This window comes from Excalfactoria chinensis, chromosome 3 (genome assembly GCF_039878825.1).
Source record: "Excalfactoria chinensis isolate bCotChi1 chromosome 3, bCotChi1.hap2, whole genome shotgun sequence".
NCBI classification, from domain to species: domain Eukaryota; kingdom Metazoa; phylum Chordata; class Aves; order Galliformes; family Phasianidae; genus Excalfactoria; species Excalfactoria chinensis.
Window position 1 is genome coordinate 95,362,385 of NC_092827.1, and position 18,642 is coordinate 95,381,026.

General features: G+C 39.9%; 1 non-coding gene across 1 annotated transcript; it reads right to left on the minus strand.

Moving 5' to 3' along the window:
• Nucleotides 1-12,215: 12,215 nt before the first annotated feature.
• Nucleotides 12,216-12,322, minus strand: LOC140250847 (U6 spliceosomal RNA). The gene has a single exon (XR_011903303.1). It is a non-coding gene; the product is annotated as a U6 spliceosomal RNA (small nuclear RNA).
• Nucleotides 12,323-18,642: the final 6,320 nt, after the last annotated feature.

Below are 18,642 nucleotides of genomic sequence, written 5' to 3' on the forward strand. Positions count from 1 at the left end.
TTAAGGCTTCATCCTTTCTCTTTAAAACCTTGGTCTCTGCTGCATTAATTTTACTTTAAACTTAGGTTTTTTTTTTCTAGCGTAAAGAATTCAATAACATAAAGGGCAGTGCCTGAAGAGCCAAGCTGTGTTCATAATCCCTTTTTCCTCAGCATTAAGTAGGTACCTAGCAGAAAGCATCCCCTCTTTGGGTTATTTAGGTGCTCAGTAAGGCTCTCAGAACAGCTCTCATTCCAGATGATGCACGACCCCTGATTCATTTACAAGGTCGCTAACATTTCTATTTAAATTTCTTTGAAATAAGAGTGTGCATTAAAATGTCTCAAAGAATTAACGTATTTTTATAAGTGACAGATGTCTTTGCAATGGAAATATTTTCTTTCTTATTGAAAGGCCAGCTGTGCCTACAAAGTTTTCATGAGGGAAGAATAATAGTGTTTAAAAGCCTCAGCAGAACGTTAATGAAGAGAAGGAATTTTCTGTGATTTGGGAGGTTTTCTACGGTGTCTGCTAACATGTCCAGCCTACACAAACACCATCCTTAAGAATGACCCTTCAGTCATTCCAGGTGAGAACAGACGAGGTGACAAGGTCGATGGGAAAAGAGGTTTTATTTTCTGTCCCCATCTACACATCAGTGAAAACTGGGATACACGAGTCTCTGTAGCTTTCACTATCACTGATTAAGACTGAAGTGTTCACTGGGATGCTTTTTGGTGAGATGGTGTTCAGAAGGCCCGTGCTCTGATGTCAGCCTCAGCATGTGGAAGAGCATTGAGGGAGCTGGAGTTGTTCAGTCTGGAGAACAGGAGGCTCAGGGGAGATGTTATCACTTCTCTACAGTGACCTAAAGGGAAGATGTGGAGAGGTGGGGGTCAGCCTCTTCCCCATGGTAACTAGTAATAGGATGAGGGGGAATGGCCTCAGGTTGCTTCAGGAGAGGTTCATGTTGGATATAAGGAAAAACTTAGTGTTCAGGTACTGGAAGAGGCTGCCCAGGGAGGTGGTGGAGTCACTGTCCCCAGGGGTGTTCAAGAGACATATAGATGTTGTACTGAGGGACATGGTTTAGTGAGAAATATTGTTGAGAGATGACAGTTGGATCTTAGAGGTCTTTTCTAACCTTGGTGATACTCTGTATGCCTGCACCTAATATCACAGCACATCAAATGGGCACCTGTCTCTCTGTAAATATGTATGCAGCTGCTTGTGACTGGTGATTCGGGTGAGTAGATAGTTTTCTAATTTCCCATTGGGCTGCTTCTGAATAACTATTAGTCAGCATAACATATGACAGAATAAAAAAAATCCTGAATGTTTCAAGTTCCCAATGAATCTAAAGGAAGCAGAACGGTTTCAGGATATAAATCTCAAAATTCCCTGGCATGTAGTTTCCTTCTCTGATAAATGAAAATCTCATAGGACCACATTTCTTCACATTTAAAATTCAGTGAGATCCTGGGACAGAAAAATCTGTAGGAGTTTGGAGTCACTAACTCTTGGACAAGGAAGTCTAATCTCTGGTTAAACATAGGTGACATGATAATCCTAGAGGGAGATCTCTTCAGTTGTGAGGCTTTGGACTTGATGGGCCATATCTTTGAAACAGACTTTGGATGGAGTCTAGAGCGTGTAGTGGTTCAAAGTGTTTCCCAAGCTGGGCATCATATTTTACAGGAATCTTATTTATTTATTTTTCACCCCAGCAAGTGTTAGTTTTTAGTGAGCGACAATTCAACATTTTTCTCAAGATTATACATTGAAATCAAGGATTAATACAGCATGTTATTCTAACAAGCATTCGTTCTTTCTTTTTCTTCCTTCCAAAGACCAAAAATAATCATAAGCAGGAAAAGCTTTCTTTAGACTCAGTTGCATTATTTTCACTGAAGCCGAGAACTTCCTTGAAAATTAGTAGGGAATTACGATATGAACAGGAATCAAGGAAACCCAGTTTGCTTTTTTCATCTGGCTCCAGCCAGGAGTTACTCTGCCCAAGTCAGATGTATTGAGCAAAGCAGCTCCACTGTGGCATGGCCCATCAGTGAGGTTGCCAGGGGCTCCCACCTCCTCCCCAGCTGCCCAGGTGAGCGGGGAGAATGCTGCCCCACTGCTGCTAAATGCCTGTCTTGCTGTATTGCTATACATGAAAGCTGGGAGGATGCATGGTAGGAATTGTGATTAGGAGAGGTTTGCTGGCAGCACAGATTGGACCTCTGCTCAGGGCTATTGCTATCTAGTCTTTGCATTAGATATCGAAGCTTTTGTATAAAACCTGTTTTAATTGAATTGCAAGTGCTTGCTGCACTCTCTGCTATAAAATCTGTAACAGCACTGGTATCACACAGAAACACCAAAGGAGGTACTTTCTTCATATTGCTCAATATTCTGTCTCATTTATGCATACCTATAGGGTTTTTATAGGTATGAATGGACATCTTTAAAAAGGATATTGGCTTCACTGAATTCTCCTCGTTTAAGTAAGAAACTTGAAAATGCCACTGTATGAGAAGTTCAGAGTAGATACAAGTTGCAGATGCATTTTCTTCTATACGGTGTAAATTTGAACCTGAGACCTTCTATGCAAGGTGAGAACTTGTCCTATTTGTCACTACACAACTCGGTTCTGTTATTTTCACCACTAATGGGATTTTGCGACTGAGTGACCTTGTTAATACAGCAATATGTTGCCTGCCATATCATCAGTAACAGTGCTCCGAATAATAAAAGAGGGGGAAAATGCTGTCCAGAAGTAGTGAAAAAAATTATGCTAGTTTCTTTCCATTCTTTTCCGGGAAGAGAAGAAAAGCTTCCATTATCTTAAAAATTATCCTACTTTAGAATCCTACTTAATGTGATGAAATAGTTAAAGGATGTCTCTTCTCTGCACAATTTAGCAGAACAGCTCTTTAAAGAACTTCTTAAGGGAAAAAAAGGGACATAAATATGGAATGGATCTTTTGAACATGGCAAAGCCTGTCATTAGACTGGGAGGATATTATAACACTATCATTGAAAAATTGCTGTGAGGAGTGGCTATGATAACACTGTGTTTTTCAGACATTTGCTATCTCCTAATGTCGTAGTTCTGCGCCTTGTACTATCTTAATGATAAATATTGTTAGCATTGAAGTAGTGCTGTGGCTGACTACTTTCTGTATGTAAAATAGGTACGTGTAGCACATCGGAGTGACCTATTAGTTGGTTCAAACACTGAATAAATATGGGAAGAGAGAAAGACATAAGGAAATGGAGCGACATTCAGTTTTCCAGGTCCCTGTCCAATCTTATACATACTCTCTGCAGTGCCTCTTGATTTATGGCTAAAATCTTCACGGATAATTTATATTGCCACCTGTCTGAAGGATGTTCGAAATGAGGGCAGGATGACATTCAGCTGGAATTGTGAACCTGCAGATCTGGGCAACATGTTGCATAGGCAGAACTGCAAAGAGGGACTTGAAATTTCCTCTAATTATCACTCCCTAGTAACAAGCCAAGAATAATGCTTTCAGCAAGCCAACAGATTAACTCAAAGGCCAGTTTTTCAGTAGAGGAGGCAAGAAGCTTTATGGGATTAGTGACCTGTGGGGAAATGCCAGAGTCAATGAGGAGATCTCCACTGCTCAATGAAGCATCTTGCTGTCTCATTTAACTAAAGCTTTCTTCATCTGAGCCCACCCGGTGGCACAGTGCAGAGCTGAGGTGCTGCCTCCGATCGAAAGGCAGAATAGCAGCACTGATCTCCAGAAAAGTGCCAGCAAATGTGTTGCTAGTGCAAGATCTGCTGTGCTGCCTCAGGCACTGTGGATGTGGCCAGAGAAAATCATGTTGTAAGTGCTGATGGATTCAAAACTCACATAGTGCCAGAGTTTGTTTGTTTACTTGTTTTTGGTTAGGCTATGTCTTGTTGTTTGTTTATTTATGGAGTGCATTTTATGAGACCAAAAAGTAATGTACTGAACATTTTTACATTGCTGTGAGTGTTTGAATTTGAGAGAGTTTAAACATTTGTTTCTCAGCTAAATTCCTGCCCAGGATGAGAATTCCCAGCCCGTTTGGGATACACTGAGTTTTTTACTGGATATTCAAACAAACCATAATCAGTTGATCAGTATCCATGCAGCTCATTGATAAACCTTAAAAAATAATAGCTAAGCGTGTAATGGTTGATAACTTTTGATATACCCTTGTCAGATTATGTATTTATTTTCTGGAAGAGCAAATAATTTATAAAGACACACCGGAACATGTTGCCCAGAGTGGTTGTGAGGTCTTCATCCATCTGTATCCAACTGGACGTGTTCCTGGGCTCCAGCTGACCTTGTTCTGAGCAGGGATGGGATTCGGATTAAATAATTAACAGGGGTGAAAATTTCTCAGTTGTTCTGTGATTCTGTTACTCTCAGTATTTTCAAGTGCTCATAGTCCATGGGGAAAAAAGCAGACCTGCATTAGGAAAAAGCCCTCAACTTACAGATTTCTTCAACATAGAAACTGCTGTAATTAAATGGGATACTCTTATGATGGAGTTGAACGTCATTAGCTTCTTTTATGAGACCTAAGAAAGAAAATAAGGACTTACTAATTTACAAAATTTCCCTAAATTAAATATTTATATTAAGCATTGCCTGAATTTTTGTTTAAGTGAGGTTTTTTGGCGGGTTTGTCTATTGGGGTTTGTTGTTTTTGTTTTAAAATTGAAAGAGTTCATAATAACCAACTTCATTTGTCAGCCACTGTTTGGGCCAAGGATTGGTGTCAAATGGGTTTTTGCAGTGCACAAGGGCTGCCAAATGTGCATCTGTCTTTTCAGACAGCTCTAATCCTTCACGGTCCACTGACTTTACCTTTATGAGTTCTTCTGATTGATAATTGAGAGAATAAATCTTTGAAGAACTTATATAAATGCAAAAAGAAACCCCATTAAGATTCAAGCAGTAAAATGCATATTTTATATGGTACCTTTTCAGCCCTCTGCCATTTAAATTCATTTTGCCAGACAAAGATTCGGGATTGGCATTCAGATATAGATTTTGTTTTCTTATGCACTGTCAGCTGCACCCTCTATATTTTAACTTTTAGTACCAGCAGAGTAAGTGAGCTGTCTTGCGCTGAAGCACTTCACTATATTGAAGATGCAGAACAAAACAATTCAGTGTACTGCCTCCCTGCCCTTGTTGAATTTATACAGATGATGCATTCTTTTTAATAAATATTAGGTCTCATATGGAAAACAATACTGGCTAGTGGTGGATTAATAGCTCCCTTCCTAATCATGGAACAGTTGAAGTAGAGGGGGCAGCTCTTTACAAGCCTTTTTGTAAAGCAAGAAAACAAGGTGGAGCTCTGGTACCTGCAGCCTACCTGCTATCAGTTTATTAGCCTGATAAGCATGAGCTACTTTCCATTCATACAATTGCCAAACAATATCCTGGGGGTTAAGTTAGTGAAAAGAGGAGAAAATAAAACTGAAAGCCCTAAAAATTTACATGAATGTTTTGAAAACCTACAGCATATACTTAATCCTTATAGGTCTGTTTACCTGTAGGAAGAATTGTATCAGCATGGCAAGTTAGCTTATAAATATAGCTTGATGCAGAGGATGACAAAGATTTAACATATGTAGATTTTTGGAACTACTTGGCTTTGCTTATGTAAAAATGCTGCACTTAATTATTTCAGATTCCCTTTCTCACATATGCCTGTCATAAGGTAAATGTAATCACATACAGAAGGAGAAAAAGCATCCATTTCTAGTGAAATGATTTCTGGGATTTCTCAAAGAAATCCTGTACCTTTACGACTCTATATACGCTGTGTAATAGTTATAAAATCAGCACAGTAGCAACATACCTGTGATAGACATATGTAGATAGAAGTGTAATTTCCCAATGGATACAGTTTTCACCCTGTGGGGTTGTGACTGTAAAGCCTGCAAAAACTGCATTTTCTTGGCAAAAAGACAAGGTTTGTTTATTCAGGGGAATTTACCACTTAACCACTTTTCTCTAATAGACAAGGTTAGGTACGCTTTCCACAGATACAGCCCTATTCACTGTGGTCCATCGTGCCCTCTCTTTGGTACTGAGTAGTCACAACCTGTGGGATAGGTGAAACAATACATAGCTCCAGGGGCAAGATTGTCACTGTTAGAAACCTGACCTCCTTCTAAAAAAATATCCTGAATTAAAACTTAGAAGCAGAAATCCTATTGTTGTTTCTGCCTGCTAAAGGGCAAGTATGAGCCACAGAGAAGTTGTCATACATATCTGAATAACTGGATAAAAAGTAATCAGGTTGTTCTTAAACTGTCTTGGCAGAGACCCATGATGGATCCTTAGATCTTATGTCTTCACAATTTTTTTTTCCTTTGCTTCATAAATCAACAGTCTTGCCTAGAATAATTGATAGAACAGAAAGGTGCCAAAACACCCTTTCCACTTATTAGGATGGGGGAGATGGGAGGATGTGAAGTACCGTAATTTCTGTGTTTTTCCAGGAATTTATTACTCGTGAAGTTGTCAGGCTGACAGTGTCAAAGTCTAAAAGGTTTTGTCTGTCCAATTACAGCGTACGCAGCACTAGTGCAAATTTTGCAGTCCTTGCCACATCAATGTCTGCTGCTTTGCGCAAAGAGGGAGATCATTGGCGTGAGTGTATAGGATGTGACCTGGCTGTCAGCGTTACATGGCATGTCCTAGCTCATTGACAAAAACTGCAGCCAGTAAAGCTTTGATGAAGTGGAACTAACTTCAGGGAGAAGATCATCCTAAACCCTAAACATTACTGAAAGTTTTAACCATATGATGTGATAATTGAAAGCTTTGATTCAGTCCTCCGTGTCAGGTAAGCTTCACCCCAAAGGAATGCCACGTTTGACTTATTTAAACTTTGTGTTTTTTTTTTCTCATATTGGGGTCCTCTTCTGTTTCCTGTGTCAGATTTCTTCCAAGTAATAACAGATATTTGAGGCCTTTCAATAACAAGAAGTCAGACAAGGTGGTCTGGGCATGTGCAATCTATAAAGTATAGAATCACCGAATCCTTACTCTTAAGGAAGAGACCTTTAAATGTCAGCTAATCCAACTCCCTTTCAATGAACAGGAGCACCTACAGCTTGATCAGGTGCTCAAAGCCCCATCCAACCTTACCTTGGGTGTCTGTGGGGACAGGACTCCCATCACATCTCTGAGGAACGTGTTCCAGTGCATTAAAGCCCTCACAGGGAAAGACTTTTCCCTTATGCCCAACCTAAATCTACCTTCTTTAAGTTTCCGGTCATTTCCCCTTGTTCCATCACCAGATACCCTGCTAAAACTGCTTTATCTAACCAAACTGACGTGAGTTGTATAATGAGGTGACCCAGAACAACTCCTTCATCCAGCAGTCTTAGCTCATCTCTAGTGCTTTGTGCTCAGAGAGCAGCTCTGACTCAAAAAGAGACCCAGAGCCCAAAGGAGGACCCACAACCACTACAGAAAACCATAAACAATGCAGCCCTGCACTGTAATTTGTCATCAAGGCCTATTTCATTGCATCCATACCAAGAATTTGGAGACAGTAATAGCATCATGAAATTGTAACTGTCACAAAACTGTGGTGGCATTCTTAATGGGAGTTTTAGAGTCATCTTTTATGCTGTTAGAATCTGATCCAGCTTCCCAAAGGAGAAGTATATGACAACTGCAAAAAACATTTGTCTGAAGGAAATATTTTTGGAAAGCAGTAGTTTGAACTGTACTTAACACATAGATTTTTAATAATTGATATAATTATTCTTAATTATTTAATCTCTCCATTTGCCCTATTCTCATGTTCCCATCTTCTTTTACTTTTCATACCTTTCCATATGGAACTTTTCCCTATTTTTCCATCTCTGCCATGTCTCCTTCCCTTTCCTATTGTTCTCGTTTCCCGTGGAAACCTCACCATCTTTTTCTTCTCCATTACACATAGCATACTACCTCACTATCTGCCAAGCTGAGCATTCTAACATACCAGTGTCTAGAAGTGACATGGATGATTCAGGGATTTTTGCTTAATTTGTAGCAGCATTCCCTAACAGAAGCAGCTGTAATGGCTCTTCCATCTCACATTCCACTTATTTTTAATAAGGGTAGTTATTCTGGCAAGCTTTGCTCTGCACAGTCATATATGCACAGCTAGCACAATGCATTTCATCTAAATGTTTGGGTTGTCATTAGAGACGTGACAGCTTCACAGTAACTGTGGAACTGCTGTTCCCACTGTCTCTAACCAGGGGATGAGAAGAGCAGCAGCTTTACTGGAAATCCTTTGCGGCTGTAGGGCAGTATTCTTGCAACTGCTACGTTTTTAAAATATATGCATTTAGTATTGCAAGTTAAATGATACACAATTGCAGCAGCATCAGTACCACATTTTTTGTGCATATCCAAGATAACATGCAGATGTTTCCAACTTCAGGCATTTTTGCCATTTAAGGTGTAAAACTAACGAGAGCATAAACTTGTACTTCACCACATCGTTTCAGCCCAGCCCATTTTTCATCCCCTAAATCTCATGATGGGATGGGGAAAGAGCCAGTTAAGGTCTTCCAGGTACTTGTGTCCTTACCCGACTCAGGAGGCAATGACAGCTGCAGTGCAGTTCTTGCTGTGTATCTCAGCAGAGGAGTGGTCAGCTATGAGGGCTGGGAACGCAGGGCTGGTGCTCTCTTCTCTCTGCCCGTCTCACACTCTGTCACATGTGCCCTACCTGCCTGCCAGAGTAATTCATTTTAGGATCAGCGCCCCATTCCAAGTGGCTTTCCAGCAGCATTTTGGGCACTGTTCACAGGCATGCACAGATCTGGACAGGTATCATTGTGGCGATTATCATTGGTTAACATGTAGAGCTTTCTTTAATTGAATTTGTATTTTAATAGAGCTTGACATATTGCCAAAGCACATCCAATGTAGTGGCATCTGCCTGAGCCCTGGCTCCACAGATTCTGCCTAGCACAGGGTCTTCCCAACCTTCATTTAACTAACTAATATGCATATTCAATGCTGCACATACCACTTGAATGCACTATCATGTCTGGTAGAGAAATTTCAAGTTACTACCTGTCCCTTTGTCTCAGGCATGATCTGTGGCTCTCTATTGGCCCATATAGTCTCCAAGCAAAACAAATCACATATTTCTTTGCAAGTGTAAATGAAATATTTCTTGGAAAAATAAGAAAATAGATTAAAGCTGTTGAATTCTATAATCTTCTCTGTGACAGATATGTATTTTCCCTTTCCTTTACGATCGTCACTTATGATGTTTGGAGGGTGAGAACAGGCTTTATTGTGCTGTTAATGTTATTATTTGGTCTTTCATATTAGAGCAGAGATGAAGTCCAACAGATAAGAATTGTGTGGAATTTTCCAGGCTCCTTTTTTTTCCTCATCCCCAGATAATTCCTACAACGTATGAATCTGTGGGAGCAATCTCCCTGTAGTGCATTTAACAGCGCTAACAGACGCTGCCTGCTTGGTTCACTGGCAATTTCTTTTTGTCTTTAACAATGATTTCTTTTCATTTAACACCTTAATGAAAACTAATGTAGGAGATAAAACTTGAAATTGAAGTACTCTTATATTATAATTGGTATTGACCTTACCAATTAAATGAAAGAAGAATTAAATTTTTATGGTTTTTAATTGTATGCTTAATAACTGAGGAATGTAGCTTGTCCCTTAAACATGCAAGAATTGTGGTTGTTTTCTTTTTTAATAAGTCCTTGATTTTATGGAATTCAGTTACTGGCATGGGAAGAGAGACCACATTATAGCAACAACAACAAAAAGAATTGCAAAGATTAATTCTTCACCATTTTCCTTTTAATTATGAGAACTCCAATCCCAAAAATATTGTTCAACTCAAAAGCTTTAATTATTCACTTCCACTGTAAGTGCTTAAAAGAATAACATGTTTGCCAGGGAACATGTGTAGACAACCTGTTTTAAGTCTCCTTGGTATTCAGCATATAAACCAATTCTCCATGACCGGTAGTGGTTCATTTTTGATGGCCCAGAAGCAGGCTGTACATCCAGCCTTGTGATCTCTGAACCATAGCAGTGAAGTGCACATCCAGAGCCCCATGCTCACCCTCCTGCTGTTCTGGCAGCTATACATGCTGGTTGTGCTTCAACACCTGCCTTCCTCTTCAGGCTTGGAGCTCTGGGCTTGGCTGGTTGCCATTCCCATAGGATTCACAAGAGGCTTCAGCACATGTGATGCCAAAAGCTCTCATCATTTCCTCCCAACAAGTTGCATTGGGACTCTGTGATGTGTAGAAGGGAAGACAAGGAGAAACAGCCAATAGGAGATTTTTGAAAGGAAAAGGGGCTATACCGACTATGGATAGGTGGAACATTCTCCTTTGCAATTTTATATTGCCTGCCAGTCTGCCTAGAGGAAAACACAGGCAGCGGCTGTTCTTCCAATTAGCAATTCCCACAGCAGATTTTGACCTGATATAAATAATGCAGTATAATATGCAAAGTTTTGTCAGGCAGCATCGTCTTCTGTTAGAGAAAGGATACTGGGATTCTGAGTGATGATTCATCATTAGGACATGGGGGGGAAATTTCCATCAAACACGATATGGCAAGGCAAGCTCTGCTCCGTTATACCACAAAGGTCTGATAGAAGGAAGCTGACGAGGCTGGAGTACAAAACATCTGGAAAACCAGATGTGAAACCGTGGTGACATGAATATGAGTCTTGTCATTGGTTTCCATGGGACCAGGATTTCACTCAGATTTTTACAGGCAACAGATAGAAATAATAGTAGTAATTAGAGAAGTCATCCATAGAAAAGGGAATTTGGCATTTCCCTTGAGCAGCAGACACACACTGTAATTGTCTCCTCTCCAGATCTGTTCTTAAACTGGCCAAAAGAATCCTGCCAAAATGACGCTGTGAAAACAAGCCAAATGTAACTCCGGTGAGGACAAAATGGTGCTGGTTTCCCTAATGGATGCTTCTGCATATGACAATTTGATAGACCAGAAATGCGCCTGTGTGAGTTAAGGACTGATGCATTGATGTTTCTGCGGAATTGTGTGCTTTTGAAGCCCTCCGTAGTTAGCCCCATCAGCTGTGCCAAATGCTGGTTGGAAGCAGGCTTGACAGAAAAAGCTCTGTGAATCACATTTGAATATTTCAGACTTTGCATTAGATGCTCGGTTTCATGGAAGTTAGAAACTGCCAGAAGGATCAGACTAGTTGTGCCCAGAGAACCCAGAAGGTCTGGTGGATATGAGCAGCTGTAGCTTTGCTGGGAAGTACATCCTTTCTAGGATATGTGTGAGCTTGGACATCTGCTGGATCATCTGAAATTCTGGAGGTCTCTTTGGCTCTACATCTTCCTATGGGCGGTACTTAGTAGTCTTCTCTTCTGTGAAGGTCAGGATACATAATGTGCTTAACCCTGCTGAAGGTGAAGATGTGAGCACTTGATAATACGCTTTCTAACATCCAAGAACTAATCCCCCCAGGGAAAAACATTGTTTTCTTCATTGCTTTCAGCCACCTGATAACAGTCAGACAACTGTGCAATGCTATTTGGAAACCTGGGGCCATTTGTCATTTAAACATCTCACAAGTGTTACAGCCACGGCCTCAAAAGACAAAAACCAGTGTTGGAAGCTTCTGGAATCAGTGTTGTTTGGTAATCCTCACAATATTAAGTTGGTTATTAAGACTGTTTGTTTTTTTTTATCATAGAGTTTCAACTGCTACAGCAATCCTCTCAATAGCAATAGATCCTTGTCATTCTCAGCTGGATATTCTTATTTTTTAGGCTGGGAACTGTGCAATAACATCTGTGAGGGTTTAGAAGACAATTGCCAACTCAGCCAATAACTAGATATTATCTTGCAAGGTGGAGACAAAATAGATGTGGGGCTTGAAATGAGGAAAATGTTTGTAATTTACACTCAGGATTTATTTCTGCATAGAGGTTTGAAAACTGTGTGTGTACCTTAGCTATTATAACACCTTTCTCTGGAAAGGATATGCTATGTCATCATTTATTTTGTGTTGACTAGGTGGACTATGGAAAGATGGCAGATATAGCAGGAAGAAAACAGGTGGACTTTTTTATTCCTGTGCCAAGACTTAGAATCATGGAATTGTTCAAGTTGAAAAGGACTCTTGATGGTCATCTGGTCCAAATTCTCTGCAACAAATATGGAGAAAAAAATATGCAATTCTTCATGACTTGGAATGTCATCCTTGTGCAGGGGTCATGTTAATCTTCTCTGTATCATTCCAATTTTAGTGTATGTGCTGCCAAAGCAGGCACGTGTTGTCTACTGTCTTGTCTCTGAAGAGTCAAAAAGGAGCAGCCAATAGCTACTGATGGATATTGATGGATGAGTAGCTACCAGATAGTTCTATCAGGTGTATACTATAATTTTCTCTTTGTCTTTTTGCTTATGTTCTTAGTGTTCTTTCAATAGCCTTATTTATTTTTTATATTTTCCACACCACCTTTCCTGCTTTCAATTTAGAGGTTTGAAAAATAAGACAAACTTCTACAAGGGGGACCCTCTCGGGAATTATTTTAATTTTCTGCCACCATTATTTCCCATCCTTGTCTTAGGTCACATGTGGGGCCCTGTTCTTCCTCATTTCTCCCATGCACAGGTGAGGCTGACTAAGCAAGAAAGGAAACGAGCCCTGCATGTTTAAGGGGCAGTCCCTCAAGCTTGGCCCTGCCCCTCTGGTTGAGTATGCAAGGAAGTACTTGGGCCAGGTCTCGCCAGCCTGATGGGACTCCTTGGTTGTAGGTGAGCCTGAGCAGTACGTTTTTGGATGCCTTCAGGTGCGCTGCGGGCATTGGCTGGGCAATGCTTGATCTCTGCATGTTCAGCCAAGCCAGCCTGTTTGGCTGCACACTGCTAGGTGTCCCTAATTCATGTTTGTCTTGTTATCTTTTCTCAACTCAGACCACAGTAAGTGGTTTGCTTTGCTTTGTAGGCATAGGGCACCCTTAAAAAAGATTTTGCAGTGGCCAGTCTGCAGGATGGTGAGACCAAAGGGGTAAGGAAGTCTGCTGCTGTCTGTGTTTTAAAAGAGAAAAGAAACAAAACAAAAGAAAACGACCCAACTCCTTGTTTCTTCCCCATCAGAAACTCTGCCATTCACTTTGAATTTAGGCTTCTGATCAAAATAACCATTGGCACTTAATTGCATAATAGGTGAAATGCCTTTAACCTCTGGTTTCTTTGGCAGCCGTTTGCCTATGCAGTTTTATTTATAGTGTTTATTTCAAAGATTGATGGCAGCTGGCAGGAGGCACTGAAACAACTGATAAAGACGACTGACATTTTGTCAGCTGACTGGGTGACAGGAATATATTGCCTGCATTTAAACTGCTTTGTGTGAATAAATCATTGTTGATGCCAAAATCCACCTTTGGTCTTCTCCATCTGATCCCTGAGAAATGGCTGGGAAAGGTGTTTATTTAAGCAGGGAGCAACTTGCTGTAAGAATCAGGGGCTTATGCTGGGTAAAACTTTCCTTAGCAATGGTATTTAAATATTTAAAGTTTTATTGAAATACTTGAGATCTGTTCATGGTGAAGTTGAGGACAAAAGTATTATTCTTCTCTTTGAATGCTCTGTTTTAAAAAAAGTAACTGTTGTGGAGTCCTGAGGGGCAGCTGTTAATATGGATGAAGGGAAAGATCTATTCAGTATATTTAAGGTTCTTTCTTTTCTCTTTTAAAAGGTGCTAACGATCTTCAAAACCACTGAAAGCTGGTACTTGACAACCCCTTCCATGTGCCTGTGATTCTTTTAGTGATGCGTATTCCAGCCTTACAATTTCAGGCAAGTAGTAAGTTTAAGCAGTGATTGTTCGAATTATCTCCTAGTTTACTAGTTTTGTGCACCTTTAAGTCAATTTAAGTGCCTAAAAGGCACAGTTCTTATGAATAAATATAGCGTAGGCAAACTGTGTAAAGAATGTCTGCTGGAAGTACCCTCTGCATCTCTGTAAGGCACAGTGCAGAACAGCGAGATTTTGCTGAGACCTTTATCAAACCGTTCAGATTGAGGAATGGGTGAAATATTTTCCAGGACTTGACAGTTCATTTGCATGCATTGGAGTCCTTTCAACAGTGAAAAGATCAATGTTACTACAATTGCCTGTACAAGGAGTGACAAGGCCAGCGAAACCAAATCCTACTCGCTTAACATGTTTTTGTGCTCCCTTCCTCCTATGGCATGCTTTACATTTGTTATTATTTTTTTTCCCCTTCTCAATCTGAACCTGGTGATGTCTTGTAACAAAACGAAGGCAAGTCTTTAATGTAAATGCAGAAAGACTAAGTTCATTTCCTCAGAGTGTGTTTTGGGTGGGTAAATGCTATACACCTCTATGGATTGAGTGTCTCTGAAATGTAAGCTAACAGAGCAGCATCAATGAGTAACTGAGACAGTGTTGGGGAAGATGAGAAAGATAACCTTGACCTTCAGTACAGCTGATCGGCTCTTTCTGTTGCTTTATTTACTACAGATCTGCATGGGGTTGTTTTTGACAATCTTGGAAATAAATAAATGCAAGATAATTGAGTTTTCTTAATTCATAAAATCTCAACATCATATTTAATAGATCTGATCATGAGTGTTTATAGATGTCTGCTTCTGCAGAATGTGCTTTATAGTTTTGATTTTATTTTTTCTCTGAACTCCATGGCTTTCCATGAGTGGTATCTTTGTAGAGCTTTAAGATGAAGCCACATCTGGATCTTGCTGTGCCTCGGCACATGGGGTGTATTTGTTTAAATGTCAAGCCATTTTTGGCTTTTTCCATTGGCACTAATATGTACCACGTCAGGTTGCATCAAGCTATCTCCCATCATAAGACTTGATGGGATTTGACATGACCTGACATAGCACAATGTAAGTGTCTCCTCATATCACACGCTAACAGAAATCTAGTTTAATAAGGAGTAATAATGCAGAAAACACAAGAACTTTCTTGCTGCATTTTATCAGAGGCTGGTAGCAAGATTAGGTTCCTGGCACACACTTAACTGAGCTTTTCACAGTAAACTCCTGCCTTGCTCTTTGTAACCTTATGCAGCTGGATCAGCCGCCACACACACACCAATAAATAAATAAAGAAAACACTTTTTATCCTTCCCTTTTGAAAACCTGTTGAGAACACAATAAGTAATAGTTCAGGCATTTTGCTGCCATAAGTAATTCAGTTTATTGTTTTGGCCTCTAATGTTTTCATTTTCCCCTTCCTTGATCTCTTAATTTGTAACGCTGGAAAAGGGTTTGTTTAGCATGGCTTTTACCTTCTATTTTCAAAGTTTCTCTTTGCATTTCTAATGCTATTCTTTATCTGTTCTGCCATCTTCTTGTAATCTACCCAGTGTTCAATACTTAATTAAATTAAAAAGTTACTTAAACATGGTTGAGTGACCTCTTTTGAAACTCTATTAGTAAAAGATTTCCGTAGTTTTGATGAATGCTTGCGTAAGCATTGGATTCAAAAGGAAATGTCTTAAAAGAAATTTACGCTGACATCTTGCAGGGAAACTCTCCGTTGCTTGTGTGGAAGGAAATAAGGTGTTATTTTGAGTAAAGGTAGAAACCCTAGCATGAACCCTATACAGGGGAGTTATATAGGGGGGTGGGCACCTCGTTTGAATTGATAGGAAACCTTACTTCAGAGGTGGAGTTTGGGGAGGGATTTACTAGGAATAGGCAGGACTTGGGCTAGTTTAGGTGGAGTTTAGGGGGTGGCTTCCTAGGAATAGGCAGGACTTGAGGAGTTTGGTAGAATGGAGGCAAGGCTTTTGCTTGTCAGTAGCACATTGCAGGGGAAGAAGCTCCTGGAATTCCAGACCTGAAACCTTCAGATAAGAAACTGGACCAATTGCCACAAAGGAAAACTTATTCAGACAGACTTGACTATATACTGCATGTGTCCAAGAATGAGTGAAAAATGAGAAAACATTCAAGGAATTAGATAGCATAGGACAACTCACTGCCTAGAGTGAGTTAGCAATACCTGCTTTGTGGAATCATGAGTGTGAATTTTGTGTGTTATAAACTGTCACTGCTTGAGTGACACTAGTGGCGCAGTTGGGGTGGCACAAGCCCCCCAGTGCACCAGTGTATACACCTTAAATAAATTAGCTTACATTCTGACTCTTGTGAGTGCTATTCTGCAGGTCAATTTAATGAAGTGATTGTGGAGGCAAAGTGTGGGACAAGGGAGACAAATTCTTCGTGTCCAAGAGTAAGCAGGAACAAGGTCTGCTTTTTTGTCTTTGGAGTGGGGTGACTTTTGATGTGGAAGGCTTGTTTCTCCTCTTCAGTTGTAGAGCTCTTTGTTGATGTTACAAGTTTTCAGTGTTACCAGGCATTTGTCAGAGACCAGGATGCATACAGCAGGAGGAAACTGGCATAAAATAGCACAGAGGTCCTTGAGGTTGCTTCTGGACCTCAAGATTAGAGAATTAGCAGCCCCCCAGGTTCTGTTCTGACATGATTCATGTGATGCTTTTCCTAAAAAAAGTTTGTAAAAGGCTCCTGACTTCTGGTATTGTTGGAGAGTGTGTTGGTGAGAGCTTGTATTTCTTTTCAGATTTATTTTGGTAAAAGATGATTTTTCTGGTATTGGTAAATGAAGTTGTCAAGAGATGACTTAGGTACTCAAGGACAGGCTGTGATCAGTTTCTTGTTACTTCCCAGACAGGCTACAATGAATATTTCTCTAAAATATTGTGTCTGGATGGTCACAGGTCACTGAGAAAATCCATACGAAGTTAGCTTTTTTGTTCTGTTTTATATAAAATTCCGTAATATCATCAGGATTTGTTCTTCTAACTTAGAACTTCTGAAACCCCAGCCTGACATTACTGCTCTTCTGATTACAAGTTTGTAGCTCCAAATCTAAGTACAAGCCCAAAGGCTTTGCCTACAGTGGGTTTAGGTAAATTCAGATAAGGAGTGCATGTTAAATGCACAACATTTCTGTTCCCAAAATAGTTTCTGGAAGATATCGTGGCCTGCAGGAAAAGGGTGTGTGTCAAAGTCTTGTTATAGGCAGCAGGAAGGATGCTGCCAGGAGGCTTACTGCAAGACCTGGACTGTAGAGGGTGTCACAGGGCTCATTCTACAGTATGAAAATGGTGTGCCCAAGACATTAATAAATCACTCTTGTATTTTGGGCTCCTTTACCAAACTGTTTGGATTGCAACCTGGTATGCAGCTTAGCTCATCAGTTATAATTAATGTGAGACACTTCAGGGAGACTGCAAGACAGCAGTTAGCGAATATAGGATAACAGCTCGGTGGGGTCAAGCCACGAGCATTTATCCACATTCCAGATATACACACTGACTGGGCTTAGTTAGCCATATGAATTGTTTAGTATCTGTTTGAAGCTTTTTCAGATGTCTTCAACTGGAGAACAAACGCACAAAAGAAAATATATTTAAAGAGATTCTCAGAAAAAGCATGAAACCACCATTGCTATCTAGTGTTTGGAGCTGAGCATAACCATGAAAAATTGAGTGATGACTGTATGTCTGGCAAATGATGGAATAGTTGTGAGAAATGCAGGTATTGATATGTGAATGAATAAAACACTAGCTGCATCTAGTGAATAAAAATCAGTGTCTGAACTGCTAAAGAAATGCCTTATTCTTATAAGTACACAAACCTGAAATATCACCATCTTCAGGTTTATGAATTTAAATGAACCCTAAAATTAACACTTATACCACAGGAAAAGAAATCTATTTCAAAGTAGGGAAATATGAAACTGATTGTATTGACTGTTTCCTAAAGAAATTGAAAAGCACGCTTTACAAATACACACTTTTTGACATCTCTGAATGGTAATTTCATCTTTCAGATGTCTTAATTCTGTCTTTATTTTTATTCTTCAAAACTCCCTGTCAAGCTTCTGAAGATATGTGATTTTGTGTACTGGGAAAAATGGATTGGAGTATTGTCAGTTAAATATGTGGAAGTCAGGAAGAGGAATCTCAAGCTGGGGAGGAATGAGACATTCGAAGTCAGCTGCAGGAAGGTGGTTTTAACCTGACAGTTTGGCAATCTGAAAGACTGTAATTTCACTTATTTAATCTTTTTCATCCTCTTGAGCTTTACATATTCCCTATCTTCTAAATATGGCGCAGCATAATGGGGACTCAGAACTGTTCTTCATTCAAAACAACAAAAATTCTGCCCACTGAATATTTAAGGCAGCCTTTTATAAAATCTGTTTCAAAGGAGAATTTAATCTGATTTTTCAATCTAAATTGTGAAGCTTCTAACAATGGCCTGTTCTTTCAGAAGGCCTGGTATCCAAAAAGGCAGATTACTTCTAGGCAAAACCTTTGACTGCAGAAGAATTATGCAAAAGAATTTCTGTTACTCAGAATACTAGTTATCTTTCTGATTATCATTCTTCAAGATGTTTTTAACCTTCTCTGAGAAGGCAGAGTTACTGAATGCTTTATTTGCTTCAATCTTTACTGCTAAGACTGCCCCTTAGTAATCCCAAACCCTATTGGGAAGAGAGTCTGGGGAAAGAAAGACTTCCCCTTGGTCAAATAGGATCTGTTAAGAGGTCATCTAGTGAAACTCA